The 20,534-nt window shown below is 45.5% G+C and overlaps 1 protein-coding gene across 2 annotated transcripts in view; it reads left to right on the forward strand.

Moving 5' to 3' along the window:
• LOC147452288 (uncharacterized) overlaps window positions 1-20,534 on the forward strand; it is a 75,790-nt gene that overhangs the window by 34,451 nt on the left and 20,805 nt on the right. The gene's annotated exons all lie outside the window — the stretch shown is intronic.

A 20,534-nucleotide genomic window follows, 5' to 3' on the forward strand; every position in this document is an offset into this window, starting at 1 on the left:
TGGCTGCCTAGTACACACACACACACACACACACACACACACACACACACACACACACACACACACACACACACACACACACACACACACACACACCCCTATTTCCCCCTTTGGCTTGGACAGACCCGCGGAGGAACCGGCTGAGACTGCTGACCTGACATGGTCCGTACGGTTCCCCCCCCCCCCCCCCCCCCCCCCCCCCCCCCCAATTTCACGCTGAGTATTGCTGACGTGGCTTGCCGTACGGATGCTTGCGTTTGCAACGCAATTTACGGAAGCCTTGGGCTGCTTTTCTGGCTACGCAGTATGCAAGAAAAAAAGGGAAAAAAAGCTTTTGCTTTATTTTACCAATAAGCCTTGTGAGAGGAAAATTGGAGGTGCTTTAAATTGTAAAAGAGCTTTTGATTTTCAGCTTTTGGGCTCTGCTTTTAGCATTTCTTGAAAACATTTAAATATGTGGGCAGGGCCTCACAACTCAGAGCATCTAGACGTAGAGTCTAAGAGTGAGTGCCTGTCTACACTCTTATACTTTGACCACAGACAAGGGCAGAATCATTGTACTCGATGTAAAACTTAAGGGCGAGTCTGTCCCTATTGTATCGGCGTCGGCCATTTCAAAATTAATGAAATCTAGTTTGTTTGTTTACTCGATCTTTTTGAAAGAGTTGAATGATGAGGATAGGACAAACATGTCTGAACTTGATAAAGAATGCCAAGATTTTCTCCACACTTGCACTAATTGCCTCTCGGAGGGCCTGCCAGGCGAGTTACCACCCGCTCGTCCAGCCTAGTACTTCACCGTATTGCTCTCCTATGTTGTTGGTTTTGAAGAAAGACGGATCTTGGAGAATTTGCATCGATTATAGAGCTCTCAACAAAATCACCATCAAGAACAAATTTCCGATTTCTAGAATCGATGATATACTTGACCGACTTCAGGGATCCTCGAGCTTTAGCAAGATCGACTTCAAAAGTGGATATCATCAGATCCGAATCGTGCCGGGAGATGTCTACAAGACAGCCTTTCGGACGACGTTAGGGTTATTTGAGCGTCGTCAGGGTTATTTGAGTTTTTGGTACCAATGCTCTTGCGACATTTAAGCGGATGATGGACAGGATTTTTCGAGAGTACAGACTATTTGTTGGCACTTTCTTTGACGACATCATTGTTTTCTCCAAGGATGAGATAGAACATAGAGTACATCTGCTTTAAGTCTTTTAGGCATTACGAGATCACAAGTTTGTGATTAATGCGAAGAAAAGTGAATTTTTCCTACCAGAGATACACTTTTTGGGACACATTGTCTCAGCAGCGGGAGTGCAAATGGATCCGGCCAAGATAGGGACTATCCGTGATTGGCCTGATTTGAAGAATGTCCATGAAGTTAAAAGCTTCTTGGGATTGTGTTTGTACTATAGGCGATTCATTAGAAAGTTTGCGGAGGTTGCTTCCCCTGTAAGGTGCAGTGGAAGTGAATGTTGGACTTTGCTCAAGATGAGTGCTGCGAACTGTGCTCAAGGTTACTTTTATTTACGGAAGGGAGAGCCTTCCATTCCTTTAGTGAGAGAGTGCTGAGACTGAGAGAGAAAGAGAGAAGAATACGACACCAGAATGTTGTCAAACCTCCTCCGAAGGCCCCACTCTCTATGGCAAGAGCGGTCTACTATTGATTGTACAAATCTCTACAATGCTATGAACTTGTTGACGATGATGACGATGAGGAGGACGACGAGACGGGTTGAAATCTGAAAATGCTAATGGCTGAAATCTGCAAATCTTCTATTTGTTGAATTTTGGCTCCATGTTTGTGAGATGTCAATGGCGACAATGCGACAATGACGCGTTGAAACGCAGATGCTGAAATCTGCGTTTTCCGGGCTGAATCTGCAAACTACGCGGGATCTGACCGTGCGGCGAGGATCTACTGCGGGAAGGTGAGATCTGCGAGGTTCGGGGGCTCTATTGCGGAAATTGACTGCTGAAAACTGAAAACGCTGAGTCTAGGGCTGATTCCGTTGCGAAGATCTGCAAAAACGCTGAGGTTGATCTGCAAATAAAAAACTACGCTAGGGCTGAAAATGGGTCCTGTTGCAAAAATGCTGTGAATCTACTGGTGCAAACCACTAAGATTGGTTCTTCGTGTTTGATCGAATCTTCCTGTGGGGGTTCTGTGGACCTCGACTCGAGAGCCAAGATCGGTTCTTTGTGATTGATCGGTTCTTGTGAATAATCACATCATCTTCGTGCAAATCATCATGCTTGTGAGAAATCACATCTTGATCATGCAAATCATCATGCTTGTCATTGTCATGCAAATCATCATGCTTATCATTATCAGGCAATTCATCATGCTTATCATCTTGCAAATCTTGTGTGTCGTGCTTTGGAAAAGAAGAGACCGAGAGTCTCCTTCTCTTGATCCTTTGCAATTTGTGCCTGCACACTAGAAAAGAATTGGAACAACTCTTGCATCTGTTGGGCTCTTTGTTTGGCCGCCAAGGGCGCTTGCTCACGCTCACGCTCAAAGTCGGCCTTTCTTTCTGCTTGTCTTGCTTCACGTTCTAACTTTATGTCCATCATCATCATCATGTCGAAAGCCTCCATAGGAGTTAGTGCAATCCTTGATGTAGATGGGGAAGGGGGAGGGTCGGAAAAACCTCCTGGTGGGGAAAACTCTTCTTCGCCACTCCCATGCTCACCACCTCCATGCGAAGTATCCATTCCTCTTCGGGTGATGACCATCCACTGATGTCGTGGGTTCTTGTGGTCTTGGGTTCTTAAGTTCACGAGGAACTTGGGTTCTTGAGTTCTTGAGGTTCTTGCGGTTCTTCTTTCGCTTGCAATCTGTGTTAGAGAAGGATCTTCTCTTCACCCGAGTTCTGCTCTTTTCCGTGGGCGCATCCCCTGGCGGCCTTGGGCTCACACCAAGGTTGCTTTTTCCCACCTCACGTCGATTTCCGGCCGCTAAGTGCACGGTCCGCTCTCAATGAGTGAAAAGAGGCACAAGGGGAGGTTGGACAAGCCCTTCTTTCTTGGGATTCTTGTCACTCTTCAAAAACACGATAAGGGATCGACACGCCCAAGAGGTCTTGGGTTACGTGCGACCGCAACAAGCAAAAAAAAATAAAAAAAATGTGGTTCTTGTGGTTCTTTCCTTGAGTGATATAGAACATTGCCAAAGCTTTGATACCAATGTAAGGTGCAACAAAAGTGAATGTGAACTTTGCTCAAGATGAGTGCTCCGAACTGTGCTCAAGGTTCCTTTTACTTACGGAAGGGAAAGCCTTCCACTCCTTTAGTGAGAGAGTGCAATGGACACAAACAAAGCGGTGAACACTATGATTGAAGGTGTTGAGACTGAGAGATAGATAGGGAAGAATACGACACCAGAATGTTGTCAAACCCTCCTTCAAAGGCCCCACTCTCTATGGTGAGAGCGGTCTACTATTGATTGCACAAATCTCTACGATGCTATGGACTTGCCAACGATGTCGACGACGATGAGCATGACGACGAGACGGGCTGAAATCTGAAAATGCCAATGGCTGAAATCTGCAAATCTTCTATCTGCTGAATTCTGACTCTATGTCGGTGACGATGTCAAGGGCAACGATGCGACGACGACGTGCTGAAAACGCAGATGCTGAGATCTGTGTTTTCCGGGCTGAATCTGCAAACTACGCGGGATCTTACCGTTCTGCGAGGATCTACTGAGGGAAGGTGAGATCTGCGGGGTTCGAGGGTGCTACTACGGAAATTGACTGTTGAAAACTGAAAACATTGAGTCTAGGGCTGATTCCGTCGCGAAGATGCTAGCTCTTCTGATAAAAAACGCTAGCTCTTTTGTTCAAAAACGCTAGCTCTTCTGTTGTGATGCAAAAACGCTTGAGAAACTTGGGGTCGTGTTGAGAAGTTGCCTGTGAGCAAGCGCTCCTGCTGCTAGCTCTGGTTTCCTTATATATTATCTTATGTAAATTGCCCTACCCAGTTCCCAACAAAAGTCACTTAAAAATAATGAGTGAAAAATGTCAAAAATAGGGAAAATAGGTTTTCTGCTCTGTAAAATGATCTTGATGGAATCTGATGGGAATGTTGATGATCATGCTGTGTGCAACCTGAGGATATGCATCTAATCTAAGTGTCTGGACATGCACGGTCTGCGACGAATAGACTCACAAAAGTGCCAGATCACTTCCTATCCTAGATTGACTTGACTGAACTAAACCCTGGTCATGCCGTAGCTTGTCCACGGACACATAGGGTTGGATGTGTCACGTGACATCCCCTTTGCATATCTTGACACAGAAAGGAGTCCCTTTCTCGTGGGGATCCACAGAGGTGACCGTCTTTCAGACATTGAAAGAGAAATTGACTACGGGACCAGTTTTGACTTTGTCGGACCTGCAAAAGTCATTTGAAGTATATTGTGATGCTTGTGGGGTTGTAGTCTGGGTGCGGTCTTAATGCAAGAAGGCCATGTCATTGCCTATGTAAGCCGATTGTTCTCAAGGCTGGAATTGACAGCGCATGATTTATGAGAGAGAGCTTTTGGTGGTTATCCATGCTCTTACTCAGTTGTGGCACTATCTACTTGGAACGGATTTTACTGTCTTTATAGACCATCAGAGTTTATGCTACTTCTTGTCACAGAAGCAGCTATCGGAAAAGCAGGTGCGGTGGGCGAATATCTTGTCACAGTTTCACTTCCAGATTGTCCATGTGCAGGGACAGAAGAATTTGGTGGCAGATGCTTTGTCTCGGAAGCCGTTGGTTCTGGCTATTTCCGCGATACATCATAGGAGCTTTGAGGATATGGTCGATCAATATGCCTCGGATACAGATTTTGCAGACATTTTCACACGGATACGGGACGGGAAAACAGTAGGGGAATATTCCATTCGGGATGGCTACTTGATGAGGAAAACCATGTTGTGCGTTACACAGCCTTTGAGGAAAAAGGTTCTAACCGAATGCCACTGTCCGCATTTTTACGGGTCAACGTGGCATTGCTACCACCTTGAAAGGGGTAGACAAATACTTCTTATGGCCGTGACTTAAGAAGGATGTGGACGAGTTTGGGCGTAGTTGCTTGGTATGCCAGAAGGTGAAGTTTGACAGGCATAAAGCACAGGGATTGTTACATCCTTTGCCCATACCCTCCCGCCCCTGGCAAAGTATTGCAATGGATTTCATTTTTTATCTCCCGAGAATACATAGTGGTCACGATGGTATTTGGACTGTTATTGACAGATTTAGCAAGCAGGCTCATTTTATTCCAGTGAAGAAAACAGTCAAGCCGAATCACTTAGCGAGACTGTTTGTGGCCCAGATCTTCAGATTACATGGCATGCCTAAGACGATTATCTCCGACAGGGACCCTAGATTCACGAGTTTGTTTTGGAAGGCAATTTGGGAGAACATTGGCACGCGGTTGCAGTTCTCGTCATCTTTCCACCCGCCGACTAACGGGCAATCTGATATTGCCAATTCACTGATACTAGATTTATTGAAGTCTTACATCTCGGATTAGAAGACTCAATGGGAAAAGTACTTATCTATGGTGGAATTTGCCTACAACAACATGGTACACTCTTCGACGGGGAAGGCGCCATTTGAAGGTGCTGCGAAGGCTCCACCCTTCCTAAGGATGAAAGATAAGATATTTGAAGCCGATGAGTACACGCGCGACTTGGACACTGCTTTTGCCAAGGTTTGCGAGGCTTTGCAGAATTCTCAAGAAAGACAGAAAAAGGCAGCAGATCGCCATCGTGGCGATTTGAAATTGAAGAAGGATGATTGGGTGCTCTTACGTTTTGAGAAGGCACGCCTGAGAAAGAAGAAGGGAAAGGAGAGGCTTTTTCCAAAGCTTAGTATGCGATACTACGGACCTTTCCATATCTCCAAAAAGATCAATGATGTCTCCTTTCGACTGAAGCTGCATGAAACTTGGAGGATTCACAATGCTTTTCATGTGAGTCTCTTGAACTCTTTAAAGGCGATGTGCTCGAAGATGGGGAGCCTGGTGAGCAACCCAAAGTGGAAGAAAATGAGGAGATCCTTGTTCCAGAACAGATATTGGCACATAAGGACAGAAAGATTAAGGGTAAAGTCAGAAGGCGGTTCTTGGTGAAATTCAAGAACTATCTTGCATTGGATGCGAAGTGGATGAAGGAGGAGGACCTAGCAATACTCTTCAGATTGTGAAAGTTTACCTTGAAGGTTTTGGTTTAGCATAGTCTACTCCAAATGGAACCCCGAATTCAGCTTGGCCGGATATCTCCAAAAAGATCAATGATGTCTCCTTTCGACTGAAGCTGCATGAAACTTGGAGGATTCACAATGCTTTTCATGTGAGTCTCTTGAACTCTTTAAAGGCGATGTGCTCGAAGATGGGGAGCCTGGTGAGCAACCCAAAGTGGAAGAAAATGAGGAGATCCTTGTTCCAGAACAGATATTGGCACATAAGGACAGAAAGATTAAGGGTAAAGTCAGAAGGCGGTTCTTGGTGAAATTCAAGAACTATCTTGCATTGGATGCGAAGTGGATGAAGGAGGAGGACCTAGCAATACTCTTCAGATTGTGAAAGTTTACCTTGAAGGTTTTGGTTTAGCATAGTCTACTCCAAATGGAACCCCGAATTCAGCTTGGCCGGAGATCTGGTGCAGTGGGTTTGCACAAGAGTGGAGTTACTTTGCTCCTTTGTCAACAGATGCCTCGATTTTTGAATACTAGAGTCATTGATGTCTCTTTGAGCTTCAGGGATGGTCCGTACAGTCCCCCTCCCGCATTTCACGCTGAGTATTGTTGACGTGGCCTGCCGTACGGACGTCCGCGGTTTGTGGCGCAATTCATGGAAGCCTTGGGCTGCTTTTCTGGCTATGCAGTATGCAAGAAAAAAAGGGAAAAAAAGCTTTTGCTTTATTTTACCAATAAGCCTTGTGAGAGAAAAATTGGAGGTGCTTTAAATTTTAAAAGAGCTTTTGATTTTCAGCTTTTGGGCTCTGCTTTTAGCATCCCTTGTAAACATTTAAAAATGTGGGCAGGGCCTCGCAACTCAGAGCATTTGGACGCAGAGTCTGAGAGTGAGCGCCTGTCTACACTCTTGTACTTTCAACACAGATTAATACAAAAAGAAATACCGAAAGGGGCGCCAATCTTTGGGGCCAATATCTCTAGGCACAGAACTCTGTCGGGCCAATGCCGAATCAATTGTGAGCTGTGAACTGTTTTGAAGTGATTGTTTGTGGTGTCGCAGTAGATTCTTGATTTGGAGTGTCCAAGTCTGTTACACAAGCTTTCCATTACAGTTGTGACCACCTGAACCCACTACTCACCCACACACTCTAAAGCACACAATGTGTAAAAATCAGCCCCTCCTCTCAAAATTTGGGCGCCCCCTTTTGGATGAGCTTTCTGGAAGGTGTGTGTTGGCCTGCATGCAGCTCCCTACTGCCATGTATCCAGTTGACTCCTTTTGGATTAATTTCCTAGTACCCACCAACTTATAACGTGTAGCGAGGGGGCCTAAATGACTTTACACAGAGCCTAGCCACCCTTTCACTCCTCGGATTTCAATGCCGACTGGCCCAACCAACTCGTGGCGACCTGGCCTTTACTCCTCCGGGTGAAACTCTCGGCCATCAGCGTTTCACACTGGCCATGCAATGTCCGACCATTTGTGACTTTAAAAAGAGGGTCCCAAAAATAAAATGAAAATCATCGAAAAGAAACCAACAACTAAGGTTAGTAGTTGCCACGTTCTCGTGACAATGCCTGGGTGTAGCCCACCAAATAGGCCTCTTTACAGGGTTAGTGCGGCCCAACAGAAAGAGATTATGAGCCAAGTTGAGGAGCTTTAGAGAAGGGGCTGATTCAGCCTCATTCTTCGCCTTTTTGCGCTCCCCAGTGCTCCTAGTGCAGAAGAAGGATGGCTCTTGGCGCATGTGTATTGACTACCGTGCGTTGAATAAGAATACCATCAAGAACAGGTTTCCTATCCCAAGAGATTGATGATATTCTTGACCGTTTAGAGGGTGTTGTGATTTTCAGCAGGATAGACCTTAAGAGTGGGTACCATCGGATTCGTATAAGGCCAGAGGATGTGTACAAGACTGCGTTTAGGACGACATTTGGTCTTTATGAGTTTTTAGTGATGCCATTTGGTCTTACAAATGCTCTTGCTACATTCAATAGGATGATGAACCGGATCTTCCGCTCGCATCAAAAGTTTGCTTGCACATTCTATGATGACATGATAGTCTATTCGAAGAATTGAAGAGGAGCATAGGTGTCACTTGACCATTGTGTTCGAAGAGCTGCACAGTCACAGGTTACCTGTCAATCCTAAGAAAAATGAATTCTTCTTGGAAGAGATCCACTTTCTTGGCCACATAGTGTCAAAGAATGGTGTTTAAATGGATCCCGCAAAGGTTGAATCTATTAAGACATGGCCAGACTTAAAGACTCTGCACGATGTCCAAAGCTTTTTGGGATTGTGCTCATACTATAGAAGGTTTATTAGGAATTTTGTAGAGATAGCTTCACCTCTACATGCTTTGCAAAAGAAAGAGGTCACTTTCAAGTGGACACAGAAAGCAATTTCAGCTTTTAATCTCTTGAAGGAAAAGATGACTTTGAATCCAGTAATTGTTTTACCAGATCTTAAGAAGTCATTTGTGGTCCAATGTGATGCGTGTGGCAATAGTATTGGGGCAGTGTTAATGCAAGATGGATGGGTAGTAGCTTATGAAAGCAAAATCTTGCAAGGGCCAGAAAAGACTATGCAAATCTATGAGAAAGAGCTACTGGCTGTAATTCATGCGCTTTTAAATTGGAAATACTACTTGCTAGGTGCTGATTTTATTGTCCAAACAGATCATCAGACCTTGCGATACTCTTTGACACAGTCAAAGCTATCGGAAAAGCATATGCGATGGGCAAACATTTTTTCTATGTGGAAGGCAAGAAGAATGTGGTGGCTGATGCGTTATCAAGGAAGTCACAAATTTCAGCTGTGTCAATTCCTTATCATCATGAGCTTGATGACATGAAGGAACAATATGCTTCAGATGAAGATTTTGCAAGGATCTTGAACAGTTGCAAGATGGGCAACGCCATGAGCACTACCTCCTTCTGGTTTTATGATGATGCATGGCAGACTATGTGTCACTAGGCCATTGCGACATAAGGTCATGGTAGAAAGTCATGTCCCATTGTATGCAGGGCATTGTGGAATTGATGCGACAGTGAAAGCGGTAGAGACATTCTTTTATTGGCCTACTTTGAGGAGAGATGTGGATGCCTTTGTGGGAGCTTGCGTGATTTGCCAAAAGGTCAAGTTTGACAAGCAAAAGGCACCATGGTTATTACAGCCACTGCCGATTCCTAAGTCATAGGAAAGCATTGCTATAGATTTTATCTTTGATCTTCCAAGAATGCTGACAGGGATGATGGTATATGGACCGTTATTTGTAGGTTCAACAAGCAGGCCCATTTTATTATTGTCAGGAAGAAGGTAAAATGTGATCAGATGGCACGGTTGTCCATGTACAATGTGTTCAAGTACCATGGTATGCCACAATCCGCATGACAAGTTTGTTTTGGAGAGGATTGTTTGAGAACATGGGCACTACGCTCAAGTTCTCATCTTCGTTTCATCCCACAAACTGATGGACAGTCAGAAGAGGCTAATTCTACTGTCTTGGATCTGCTGTTATGTGTCAGATAATAAGGGCAAGTGGGAACAGGATTTGCCTATGCTTGAGTATGCGTACAACAAGGCGGTGCATTCGTCCACAGGCAAGGCACCTTTTGAGATTGTTGAAGGTGGCAAAAAGGTTCCTCCCATTTTACATACAAAGGACAAGATCTTTGAGGCAGATCGATATGTTGAAAACATGGATCAAATGTATAAGACAATCAAAGTTGCCTTGGAGAAGACTCAGGTTGCTGATCGTCAACGTCTTGAATTATTGTTTTCACCTTGTGATTGGGTACTCCTACAATTTGAAAAGGCAAGATTAAAGAAGATGAAGGGCAAGGAAAGGTTGTTTTCGAAGCTCAGCATGCGTTACTATGGGCCTTTTCAAGTGCTTGATAAGATACAACGATGTTGCTTATAGGTTAAAATTGCCTGACACTTAGAAGATTCATAATGCGTTTCACGTGAGTCTTCCAAGACCCTTGTGGGTGATGTGCCAGAAGATATGCAACAGGAGGATCAGCCAGAAGTCATTGAACTTGATGAGATCTTGGTACCTGAGAAGATTTAGGCACATTAAGAAAGAAAAATTAAGGGGCAAGTTGCAAGACGCTATTTAGTGAAGTTCAAGAACTGTCCACCTATGGATGCAAAGTGGATAAAAGAGCATGAACTGTCACATTCACCAAATGTATTGCAGCTTTACCTTGAGGCTTTTGGGTTACAGTCTATGTATGCCCCAACCCAACGTGTTCAAAGGAGGGGTAATGATGGAGCTAGCACATCAAATGTACATACGGATTCAATGCAATAGAAGTGCGCATCACTCTTCCAAGTGTTAAAGGTATTATGCTCACTTCTATCTTAGATGGAAATGACAAATGTATGAAGGTCTCATTAAGTCATTTGTATCTATGTGTTATGACCTTTCTTGCGGGTACATGCGATGATAAAAGCGTGCCAACAACACAAGATCATCAATGGCATGGATATATGGCATTGAATCGAGGACGTTTGCGATTTCAAGAGGGGGGTATGTCACGAGGACATGGCAATTGCTAGTTACCAAATCTATCGCATGATCCCCAGGCCTCTCCGGCGGCAACCGTGATGGTAATTAATCAGAAAAACAGTCACTAAACTCTCGCAAAAATGTTGACCTTTTTTATCTAACACCTATAAATATTTGACTGACAATTATCTGAAACATCACGTGCAAAATCCAAGTACGTAGAAAGACGATTCTTAATTACAAAAGTGATAGCCGAAGCAGACACAATAGGGACAGACTCTACACATCCAAGATGTGAGTTTTGCCCCTATGCTGCAGGGTGACCTTTTTGTTGAAGACGTCCAACACTCCATGTACACGGAACATCCATGGGACTCCCAACAACGCATCGCACCCTTCCAGTGGCATGATAAAAAATTCTCTGTGTGCACATCCGACTGAATATGTAGACGCAGCTTTCCAATGATGGGGGTAACACACACTGAGTGACCAGGACATGCCAAATCTTGCCTCTGCTGGGTAGCTTACTTGTTTTCGTTTTATATAGAGGCCATGCCACTTTTCTTGTGAGGCAGGACTCCACAGTTGTGAGGCCTTGCTATGCCATTGGAGGGATCACTAGATTTGTTGGGTCAGGAGTATGCAAATGACACTTCGCTCTTTGCACATTATGACACACACACTTTGGATAGTTAACGAGATGCTCTAGCTACCTTTTGCTTCGCCAATGGTGCACTCATCAACTAGCACAAGTCTTTTGGTTTCCTTGTAGGAGTAGACGAGGATTGTTTTGACAGGTGTTAGGGAGTGAGGACTGTTTTGTGGCTCTGGCCGGCGAGTGTGAGGAGGTTTCCTCATGTCAAGATGTGTTTAGCCATGTTTAGCCTTGGGTGCTTGGTTTCATGGCCAGCATGCTCCTGCAGGTTGGAGGACATTTTTCCCCAGCCTTGCCAGTATTTTCCCATAGCCCTTGAGGGCTTTTGGTGCTCTCTCTCCACATATCCCCCTATTTATGAGCTCGTGAGGCAGCTTGATGGCTGGCTGACCTGGAGTTATGGTGGTATATAGGAGAGGGTAGGGGCACCAAAGGGGTAGTGTGTGAATAGGTCTTGGGTGCAAGACAGCCCTTGAGGGCAGCCCTAGGGTGGCACGATGGGCAGTGGCAGGAGCTTTGCTGGCGTTTATCCGCAGCAGCCCCTAGCGTTTTTGCATCCCATTAATCCGCGGTCACCAACACAAGGGCAGCACACCGGCAGTGTTGATGGGCAGTGGGGGATCACCCTTGCGTTTTTCTCTCTCAAGGCAGATGCGTGGAGGCCCCATGATCTTGCAAATGGAGAGCACCTCCATCTTGGTACAGACATATGGGAGGAGAAGATCCATGTTCTCTAGGGGCCAGCAATGGCATAGGGCTGCCCTGATCGGGTTTCTTCTTCCTCCAGATCAGCCTTCTTGCCAAGAGAGATCCCCACAGAGCCCCGCTTTCTCAGGAAGCTAGGGCTGTCACGTGCACATGGCTGTGTGTGCCATGTGGACATCCTTCATCGACTTCCAGATCCAGTTTTCACCTTCTTCCTAGACAGGAGTGTCTAGAATCCTAGGAGTAGTAGTACCGGCAATTTTGTGAGCTTGTTCGCAGGACATACATGACCGGACAAGTCCATTAGATTAGGTTTTCCAGTTTTGGAACCCTCTTGCATAAATGGTTGTACACGTGTTTTGACAGATGTTATTACACTACGGTGGGGTCATCTAGCATGACGAGCATGTAGTTCTAGGTTAGAGGAATACAACGTGCCATTCCCCGCATCGATTGGATTCTCGGGTGGGCAGATGTGTGACAGTTTCACCCAAACTGGAACCCCTGACCTAATTTATTAATAAATGATTTTCATGATTTATTTGTTGGGTTTGGTGGACAGTTTGTCCTACCTAACCCTTAGCAGATTTATACGCCCTTACCATTGCTTGTAAAGGGAGCCTATCTGCTAGCGTTTTCACACAAAGCATGCTAGCGCTAGGAGTGCAGAACCAGCCCAGCGTTTTCCAGCATTAGTGGTTTTGCTCATCCGAGCTTGGTGATTGCAGATTTCAGCCCATCGCTAGCCCTAGCAGCAGATCAGCCTCAGCGCTTTCAGATTTCAGCCTTCCTCCTCACCAGAAAGAGGCTCGGATCGGTCTACGCGAGTTCCCCGTTGGTGAAACGGTACTTCGGCAGCCCATTGAGCCTCCCCTGGGCCATTCGTCGCTGGCATCGAGTGTTCCATTGCTGCCCATCATTGCCGTCATCGAGACCTGCATTTTCAGCCCTGCTTTACGCGAGAGACAGCCGTGTCTTGCGTGCCAGATCCGTGTTTGTGCAGCCAGCTTTCGGCCCTTCATTCCTCTCACATCGGGAGCGCAATTCAGCCCCAAATCTTCCCCTTGGTGGCCATTTGTAATGCATGTGACTTTAGCCCAACATTGTGTTTGTGTGTGTGTGTGTGTAAGTGTGTGTGTGTGTGTGAGAGAGAGAGAGAGAGAGAGAGAGAGAGAGAGAGAGAGAGAGAGAGAGAGAGAGAGATGAAATGAAATAAAATGTTATATTAACGTCTTCAAAAAGGCCAGAGTGACCTATGAGACCAAACTGATACAAAAGTGGTGAATCTGTTACAATGTCTGAAAAGTGTGAAAGTGTGAAAATAAATGCGAAAAGCTAAATATAAAGTATTAGATAAACTTCTTAGGAGCATTCTGGGTGTCTGGCTAGAATGCTTCTAATCCTTTGTTGTCGTCTCCTCCGGTGAAGTGTGCTTTTGCATCTCGATCGTGGTCGTCTCGATTTCCTAAGCTCAGTCGCCCTGTCAATGAGGGTGCCTTTGGTATGAATGTGGGTACTCCTTTGTGCTCGCTGCTGGCCTCTTGCTCCTCCTTCCATTCTTGCTTCTCTCGATCCGAAGAAATCTGTGATGTGCCTCTGAGGTTGCAGTGCTCTTTGTCTTCTCATTAGATTATCCGTGTGCCGATGGAGTTCCAGTAGGTACAGGCCTAAGCACCTTTGATCTTGGTATTGCATGATTCTATCTAGAGGTCCAAAGCCTTCTTTAAATAGGCAATGGAAACGTCCACGTATCTCATAGTATACGGTGCAATGACATATGTAGTGTAATTCTGTCTCCGGCTCCATTCCGCATAACTTGCAAATTCTGCTCAGGTGGGATTCCCCTAAATCTGCCAAATTCAATTTCCAGCTGGTGTGAGGATTGTACGAATCTGACCAATAGCACATCTCAAACCATGAGACAGGTGGGTATCCATGTAGCTCGGGCGAATCACAAAACCATCTTCAGATAGCCGTAGGAAGTTTTCTTTGTATTCGGCCATCTTCGTGCCCAATTCTTGTGTAGGGTCTACCCATGTCCTCTTAGTGTCCAATTGTATAAGATTCTGGCGGATGATTTTATTAATCTCCGTTCGTGTGATTACCAGTGATGGAGCCTCAAGAGAGTATTGGAAGGGGGGTAATCTTTCCATAGAACCCGTGTCTCTGAAACCACGAGGACAGTTGCGCATACCAGCATGATGTTTCTCCTTTCATTGCTAATTGTCGAGAGGATTCGAGGGCCAATCTAGTATATCGGCAATTATTTGTATCCCATAAACCATGTACAAATGACACTGATCTGGTAAGAGCTTCAATTTCTATCGGAGGGGTAGCTAGTTCCGCTCGGGTAATCGCGTGTGGTACGGAGGCCTCGGCTCTAATCATTCGGGAAATCATAGATACCAAAGGTCTCTCCATTGACTTCCAATTATCCTGATCCACAGATGGTCCCCAAATCTAGACCCCATAAAGCATAGCCGAAGCCACCATAGTATCAAAGAGCCAAAGTTTTGTTCGTGGTTCTTGAAATTGCACTTGTGAACACATCCTCTCCAACCCTCCCAAGGCCGCAGAGGCTCTGGACAATCTAGCATCCGCTGCTTTCTTAAGAGTAAACTTCGGTCCTGTAAATACTACACCAAGGTATGTGTATGCATCTGTGTACTCTACTGTAGGTGCCGATCTCCTAACCCGCTGCGGTGTGGTGTTAAACACCATAACTTTGGTTTTACCCAAATTTACCGACAGTCCGCTGTCCTCCGCGAATTTATGTAATGCATCTAACTGCCTTTGCATTCCATTTGGTGATTCTGCTATCAATACAATATCATTTGCATACAACAACAAAGGGATCCATGACCATGCAAGTTGAGCACCTCTGTCACCCTCTCTATCAATGTAATCTGATACCTCATCTATATACATACCAAATAAAGTAGGGGACAGTGGGCATCCCTGCTTTACTCCAATGGTGGAATGAGCAATGTCGGAATCCCCTTCTGGAGTACGTACATAACCAGTTTACTGACCCGTATAAGGCCATGATCCCCCAGATAATCTCTTTGGGGATCCCTAACTCTTGCATTCTGCGCATCAATCTGGCCCTTGGTATTTTATCAAAAGCTTTCCGAAAATCCACAAAGCAACAATACATCCTTCTCCCGCTTGCTCTTCCTTCCTCAATAATGGCTCTGAGTGTAAGAATATGATCTAAAGTGGAATAACCCCTCCTGAATCCAGCTTGTCCTGTTGCCCTTATGCCCTCATTCTCTGCCCATCTACTCAATTTTTGTTCCAGGATGGATGCGTACAGTTGGGTCAATGTGTGACCCACCATAATGGTACGGTAGTTCCCGGATATCATAGGATCCCCTGACTTGAAAATAGGTACGATAGTAGATAATTTCCAAGATTCAGGTAATCCTTCACACATGACCTGATTAAACAGACGAGCAAGGACTTCTGAAAGTTGATCCCTTGCATGGATCAGATGTTCTGCTACTAAACCCTCATGATCATATGCTCTTCTTGTCTTCATCTTATCAATGGATTTTTCCACCATTTCCGTAGTAAAGAAAGTACTAGTAGCAGGGCATGGCTCTAGCGGATCTGGTAATGGAGGCTGTCCAGATACCGTATATAATGATGTTACATATTGACCCCAAATCTCAGGAGAAGTAATTGTCGGAGGCGATGAGTGCTCGTGAAATAAACTCCAGGCCTCATGTGAGTCCTGACTCAAGAAGAGCTGATATAAAACCTTCTCCAATTTGGCTAAAAATGCCCTTTTCTTGCGACGTACTATACGCCAAAGAGCAATCCGAGACTGCTTATATGTGATGATCCCAAGTGTAAGCTGTTTCTAGACCTGGGTTCTCGTCTCTCTGCATTCATCGTCGTACCAACTGTTTTGAGGCATGTTCCCAGATCCTCTCTTTTGATCAGGCTGAGTATGTGGGTATGGCTCTTGTGCTGCTCCATGTAGTATCTCTGTTAGCTGAGAAGTAATTTCCTCTACAGTATATACTGGCTCGGCTGCCCACATCCTATTATAGATCTTTTCCACATAGATTGAATCAATCTCTGGCGTGAAAGTATATCTTGTGTGTGTCTTCTTCCTTTGTACTTGAGAGGCATTGTATTGGAAGGAGATTGATAAGGTCAAGAGAGCATGATCCACTGCAATCCCAACCGGTCTGGGTCCCACCTTAAAGTCCTCGATACTCGAAATAAAGCTTGGTGAAGTCATGACATAATCCACTGTATTGGCCCCATGCCTGTGCGGGAAGCATGTGAATCCCCCAGATAAAGGGAAATTCTCTAGACCATTAAGTATGGCCAAACCATGTGTAGTTGCCATTTCCATGAGATGTCTCCCATATTTAGTGTGTTCTTTATCCTGTGAGTTTCTAGTGAGCCCCTCTTGTGATAAATCCACTTCTCTGAGCATTTCCTCAGAAGTATCATAGAATACTGCTTGAGAGTTGGCCGTTCTGGCATTAAAGTCTCCTAAGAGAACGATGTCTCCATCTCTAGAGAACTCCCATATGTCATTATTCAATATGGAGAAAGGGGACTGTCCTTTAGGTGAGGAGTAGACTGATGTACTTGGAGGGAAGTAGCATATAGCGATATGTAGAAATCTACCTGTCTCGGCTCTCATTCTCACCCACATATACCTTGCTTGTTCATCTTTCCTGATAATCTGTAGTAGTGGTTTCAGCTCCTCTTTAAATAAGATTGCTACTCCTCCTGAACCCCGGCTACCTCGTAGAGATCTCTCGTTTGGTCGACCAGTTGTTTCTCATAAATACCCCTTCACATGTGGCATAAGGGTCCCGGTATCTGGTGTGTCTCTGAGTAGAAAACTATGTCTCTGTCCCTAAAGCTGTCTTCAAAGGCACCTACATCTAGCCTATATGATCCATTACAATTCCACGCCGCTATCCGGAGCGTCGCCCCATAGGTCTCGCACCATCATGATGAGCGCTTTTCCAGAACCACTACTTTCCCTCCTCTATAAAAGGTGATTTTCCTTTTTTCTCTTGCTGCCTTGATCTCTGGCATCAACTCTTGCATGTGTGCCACTTGTGCCAATGTAAGGTCATCTCCCAAGAAAATACCGGTTTTCTTAAGAGTTGGCCTCTTCTTTAGAAATTCTTTCCTTATTTCTATATTCGGGAAGCGGAGAATAAGTGCCCTATCCTTTACGTTTCCCTTCTCGTCGATTCCTTTCTTGCCCACTCTCCATGCACTTGTGTGAGTAGGCTCTGTGATGCCCATGCGTTGTAGCAGTTCCCTCACTTCTTCATCTACATTCTCTTTGTCTTTGACTCCTGTGACCCTCACATGCAGAGCCCGATTCTTCCTTTTTTGCTCTTCCTCAATTGTCATATTAATAATGGTGGAGGTAGGTGTGGTCTCAGGCATCTGGGCCTTCCCTTTCTTCGCATCCTCAATCCATTTCTCTGCTTCATCAACCTTTTCTTGTTCCTAAGTTTTAACAGACGTTCCGCCCATGAAGATGCCGTTTTCGATTTCTGTTCATCTCCTTCCCGTAGAGCTTTCATATGATCCTTCATGTCCTCGAGCTCCTTCAGCACCGAAGGTTGGTCGTCTCCCTTCTCCTTAGTTGCAGATTTGCAAGCCGCAAGTTCTCCTTTTAGCTCCTCGATTATTGCATATTTTTCCCCCATGTGCTTTTCCATATTTGTTCTTCATGCTTCAAACATCGAGTTTCTTTTGCATAACGCATTCTGTTACATTTACTTCGGCCTTGATTAGGTTTCGTAATTCCGTTTTCACGATCTGAATTTCCTCATTCTGTACCCCCCGGATCTCTCTCCTTAGTTCTCTCATCATGTCTCCATACATGGAGTTCCTGTAGCTCTCAGCGTTCGCGTGCATTTCCTTCCTGATGTCATCCCTCATATAGTTTAGCTCTGATTTGAGCATCACCTGGACCTTCTCCATCAGTAGCTCATCATGTATCCTGGAGGTTTTCCCAACTCGTAAGGATCGTGGTGATAGTACAATATCTCTGTTTCTCCGTTTGAAAGTAGCCGTCGTTTGGCGGATCCATCGATCCCGCCCCACAAATGTGGGGTAGGGTACTAGGGTGAGGGACTGAGAATAAGGCAAACTTAAAAGTTTATTGTAAAGCTTAAAAACCTTTAAACTTTAAAAGTTTATTTCAAAGCTTAAAAACCTTTAAACTTTAACGTAGATGGGAAGTCCTTCTACGCGTAGGTAAAGGAGGGGTGCCGGGGACTTGCTACGCGTAGAAATCCTTCTACGCGTAGAAGGAGAGGGCTTGTGTGCAAGTCGCTCGCTGTCCTTCCCGCACGCTTCTCTTCCCTCACGCCACAGCTCGCTGCCTTGCTGCCCTCACGCTGCTCTTCCCTCACGCCACAGCTCGCTGCCTTGCTGCCCTCACGCTGCTCTTCCCTCACGCCACAGCTTATTGCCCTGCTGCAGAGACAGAGAGAGACGACGTGAGGAGGCTTATTGTCTCGTGTGCATTTGTGCGCGCAGAGACCCAGTGCGTTCGCGCGTAGGAGAGGTCAGGTCGCGCGCAGCGCGTAGCTCAGTTCGCGCGTAGGAGAGGTCGCACGTAGGAGAGCTCAGCTCGCTGCCCTGCTCAGTTCGTGAGAGGATGTGTTCACAAGTTCAGCTCCAAGAACCCCCAACAAAGCAGAGACTAGACCGACCAGAGTGTGTGCGGCCTTGGGAGGACCAGAGTGTGTGCGGCCTTGGGAGGATTGGAGAGGATGTGCTAGCAAGTTCAGTTCTAGAAACCTCGAACAAAGCTTTGGCTCTTTGATACCTCGTAGCTTCGACTGTGCTCTATGGGGTTGAAGTTTGGGGACCCTCTGTGAGTCAAGATCCGCGTTTGTGCTCTAGGTGGATCGGGTGATGAACTTGTCTGCAACCGCGAGCAAACCTCCTCTTGGAATCCGGCAGCCAATGGATCTCTTCCTCGTACACAAGCTCCTAGCGTGTACGCCCAAAGGGAAAAGGGAGCGCTAGAGAGAGAAGGAGAGATCATTGGAAAAAATGCCACAGAGAGAGAGAGAGAGAGAGAGAGAGAGAGAGAGAGAGAGAGAGAGAGAGAGAGAGAGAGAAATGAAATGTTATATTAAACGTCTTCAAAAGGCCAGAATGACCTATGAGACCAAATTGATACAAAAGTGGTGAATCTGTTACAATGTCTGGGTACCTTAGTACTAAAGTACTAAGTGTGAAAAGTGTGAAAGAGTGAAAATAAATGTGAAAAACTAAATACAAAGTAGTAAATAGACTTCTTAGGAGCATTCTAGGTGTCTGGCTAGAATGCTTCTAATCCTTTGTTGTAGTCTCCTCCGATGGAGTGTGCTTCTGCATCTTGGTTGTGGTCGTCTCGATTTCCTAAGCTCAGTCTCTCTGTCAATTAGGGTGCCTTTGGTATGAATATTGGTACTCCTTTGTGCTGGCTGTTGGCCTCTTGTTTCTCCGTCCACTCCTGCTTCTCTCGATCCGAAGAAATCTGTGATCTGCTTCTGAGGCTGTAGTGCTCTTTGTCTTCTCATTAGATTATCCCTGTGCCGATGTAGTTCCAGTAGGTACAAGCCTAAGCATCTTTGATCTTGGTATTGCATGATCCTATCTAGAGGTCCAAAGCCTTCTTTAAAGAGGCAATGAAAACGCCCCCGTATCTCATAGTATACTGTGCAATGGCATATATAGTGTAATTCTGTCTCCGGCTCCATCCCGCACAACTTGCAAATTCTGCTCTTAGGTGGGATTCCCCTAAATCTGCCAAATTCAATTTCCAACTGGTGTGAGGATGTGCGAATCTGACCAATAGCACGTCTCAAACCATGAGACAGGTGGGTATCCATGTAACTCGGGCGAATCACAAATCCATCTTCAGATAGTTGTAGGAAGTTTTCTTTGTATTCGGCCATCTTCGTGCCTAGTTCTTGTGTAGGGTCTACCCATGTCCTCTTAGTATCCAACTGTATAAGATCCTGTCGGATGATTTTATTAATCTCTGTTCGTGTAATTGCCAGTGATGGAGCCTCAAGAGAGTATTGGAAGGGGGGTAATCTTTCCATACTGAACCCATGTCTCTGAAACCACGAGGACAGTTGCGCATGCCAGCATGATGTATCCCCTTTCATTGCTAATTGTCGAGAGGATTCGAGGGCCAGTTTAGTATATTGGCAATTATTTGTATCCCACAAACCATGCATAAAGGACACTGATATGGTAAGAGCTTCAATTTCTAACGGAGGGGCCGCTAGTTCCGCTCGGGCAATCGCGTGTGGTACAGAGGCCTTGGCTCTAATCATTCGGGAAATCATAGATACCAGAGAGAGCTCGCAGCCAGCTTTCGGCCCTTCATTCCTCTCACATTGGGAGCACAATTTAGCCCCAAATCTTCCCCTTGGTGGCCATGTGTAATGCATGTGACTTA

This window comes from Adiantum capillus-veneris, chromosome 8, assembly GCF_014529385.1.
Source record: "Adiantum capillus-veneris isolate H3 chromosome 8, ASM1452938v2, whole genome shotgun sequence".
NCBI lineage: Eukaryota > Viridiplantae > Streptophyta > Polypodiopsida > Polypodiales > Pteridaceae > Adiantum > Adiantum capillus-veneris.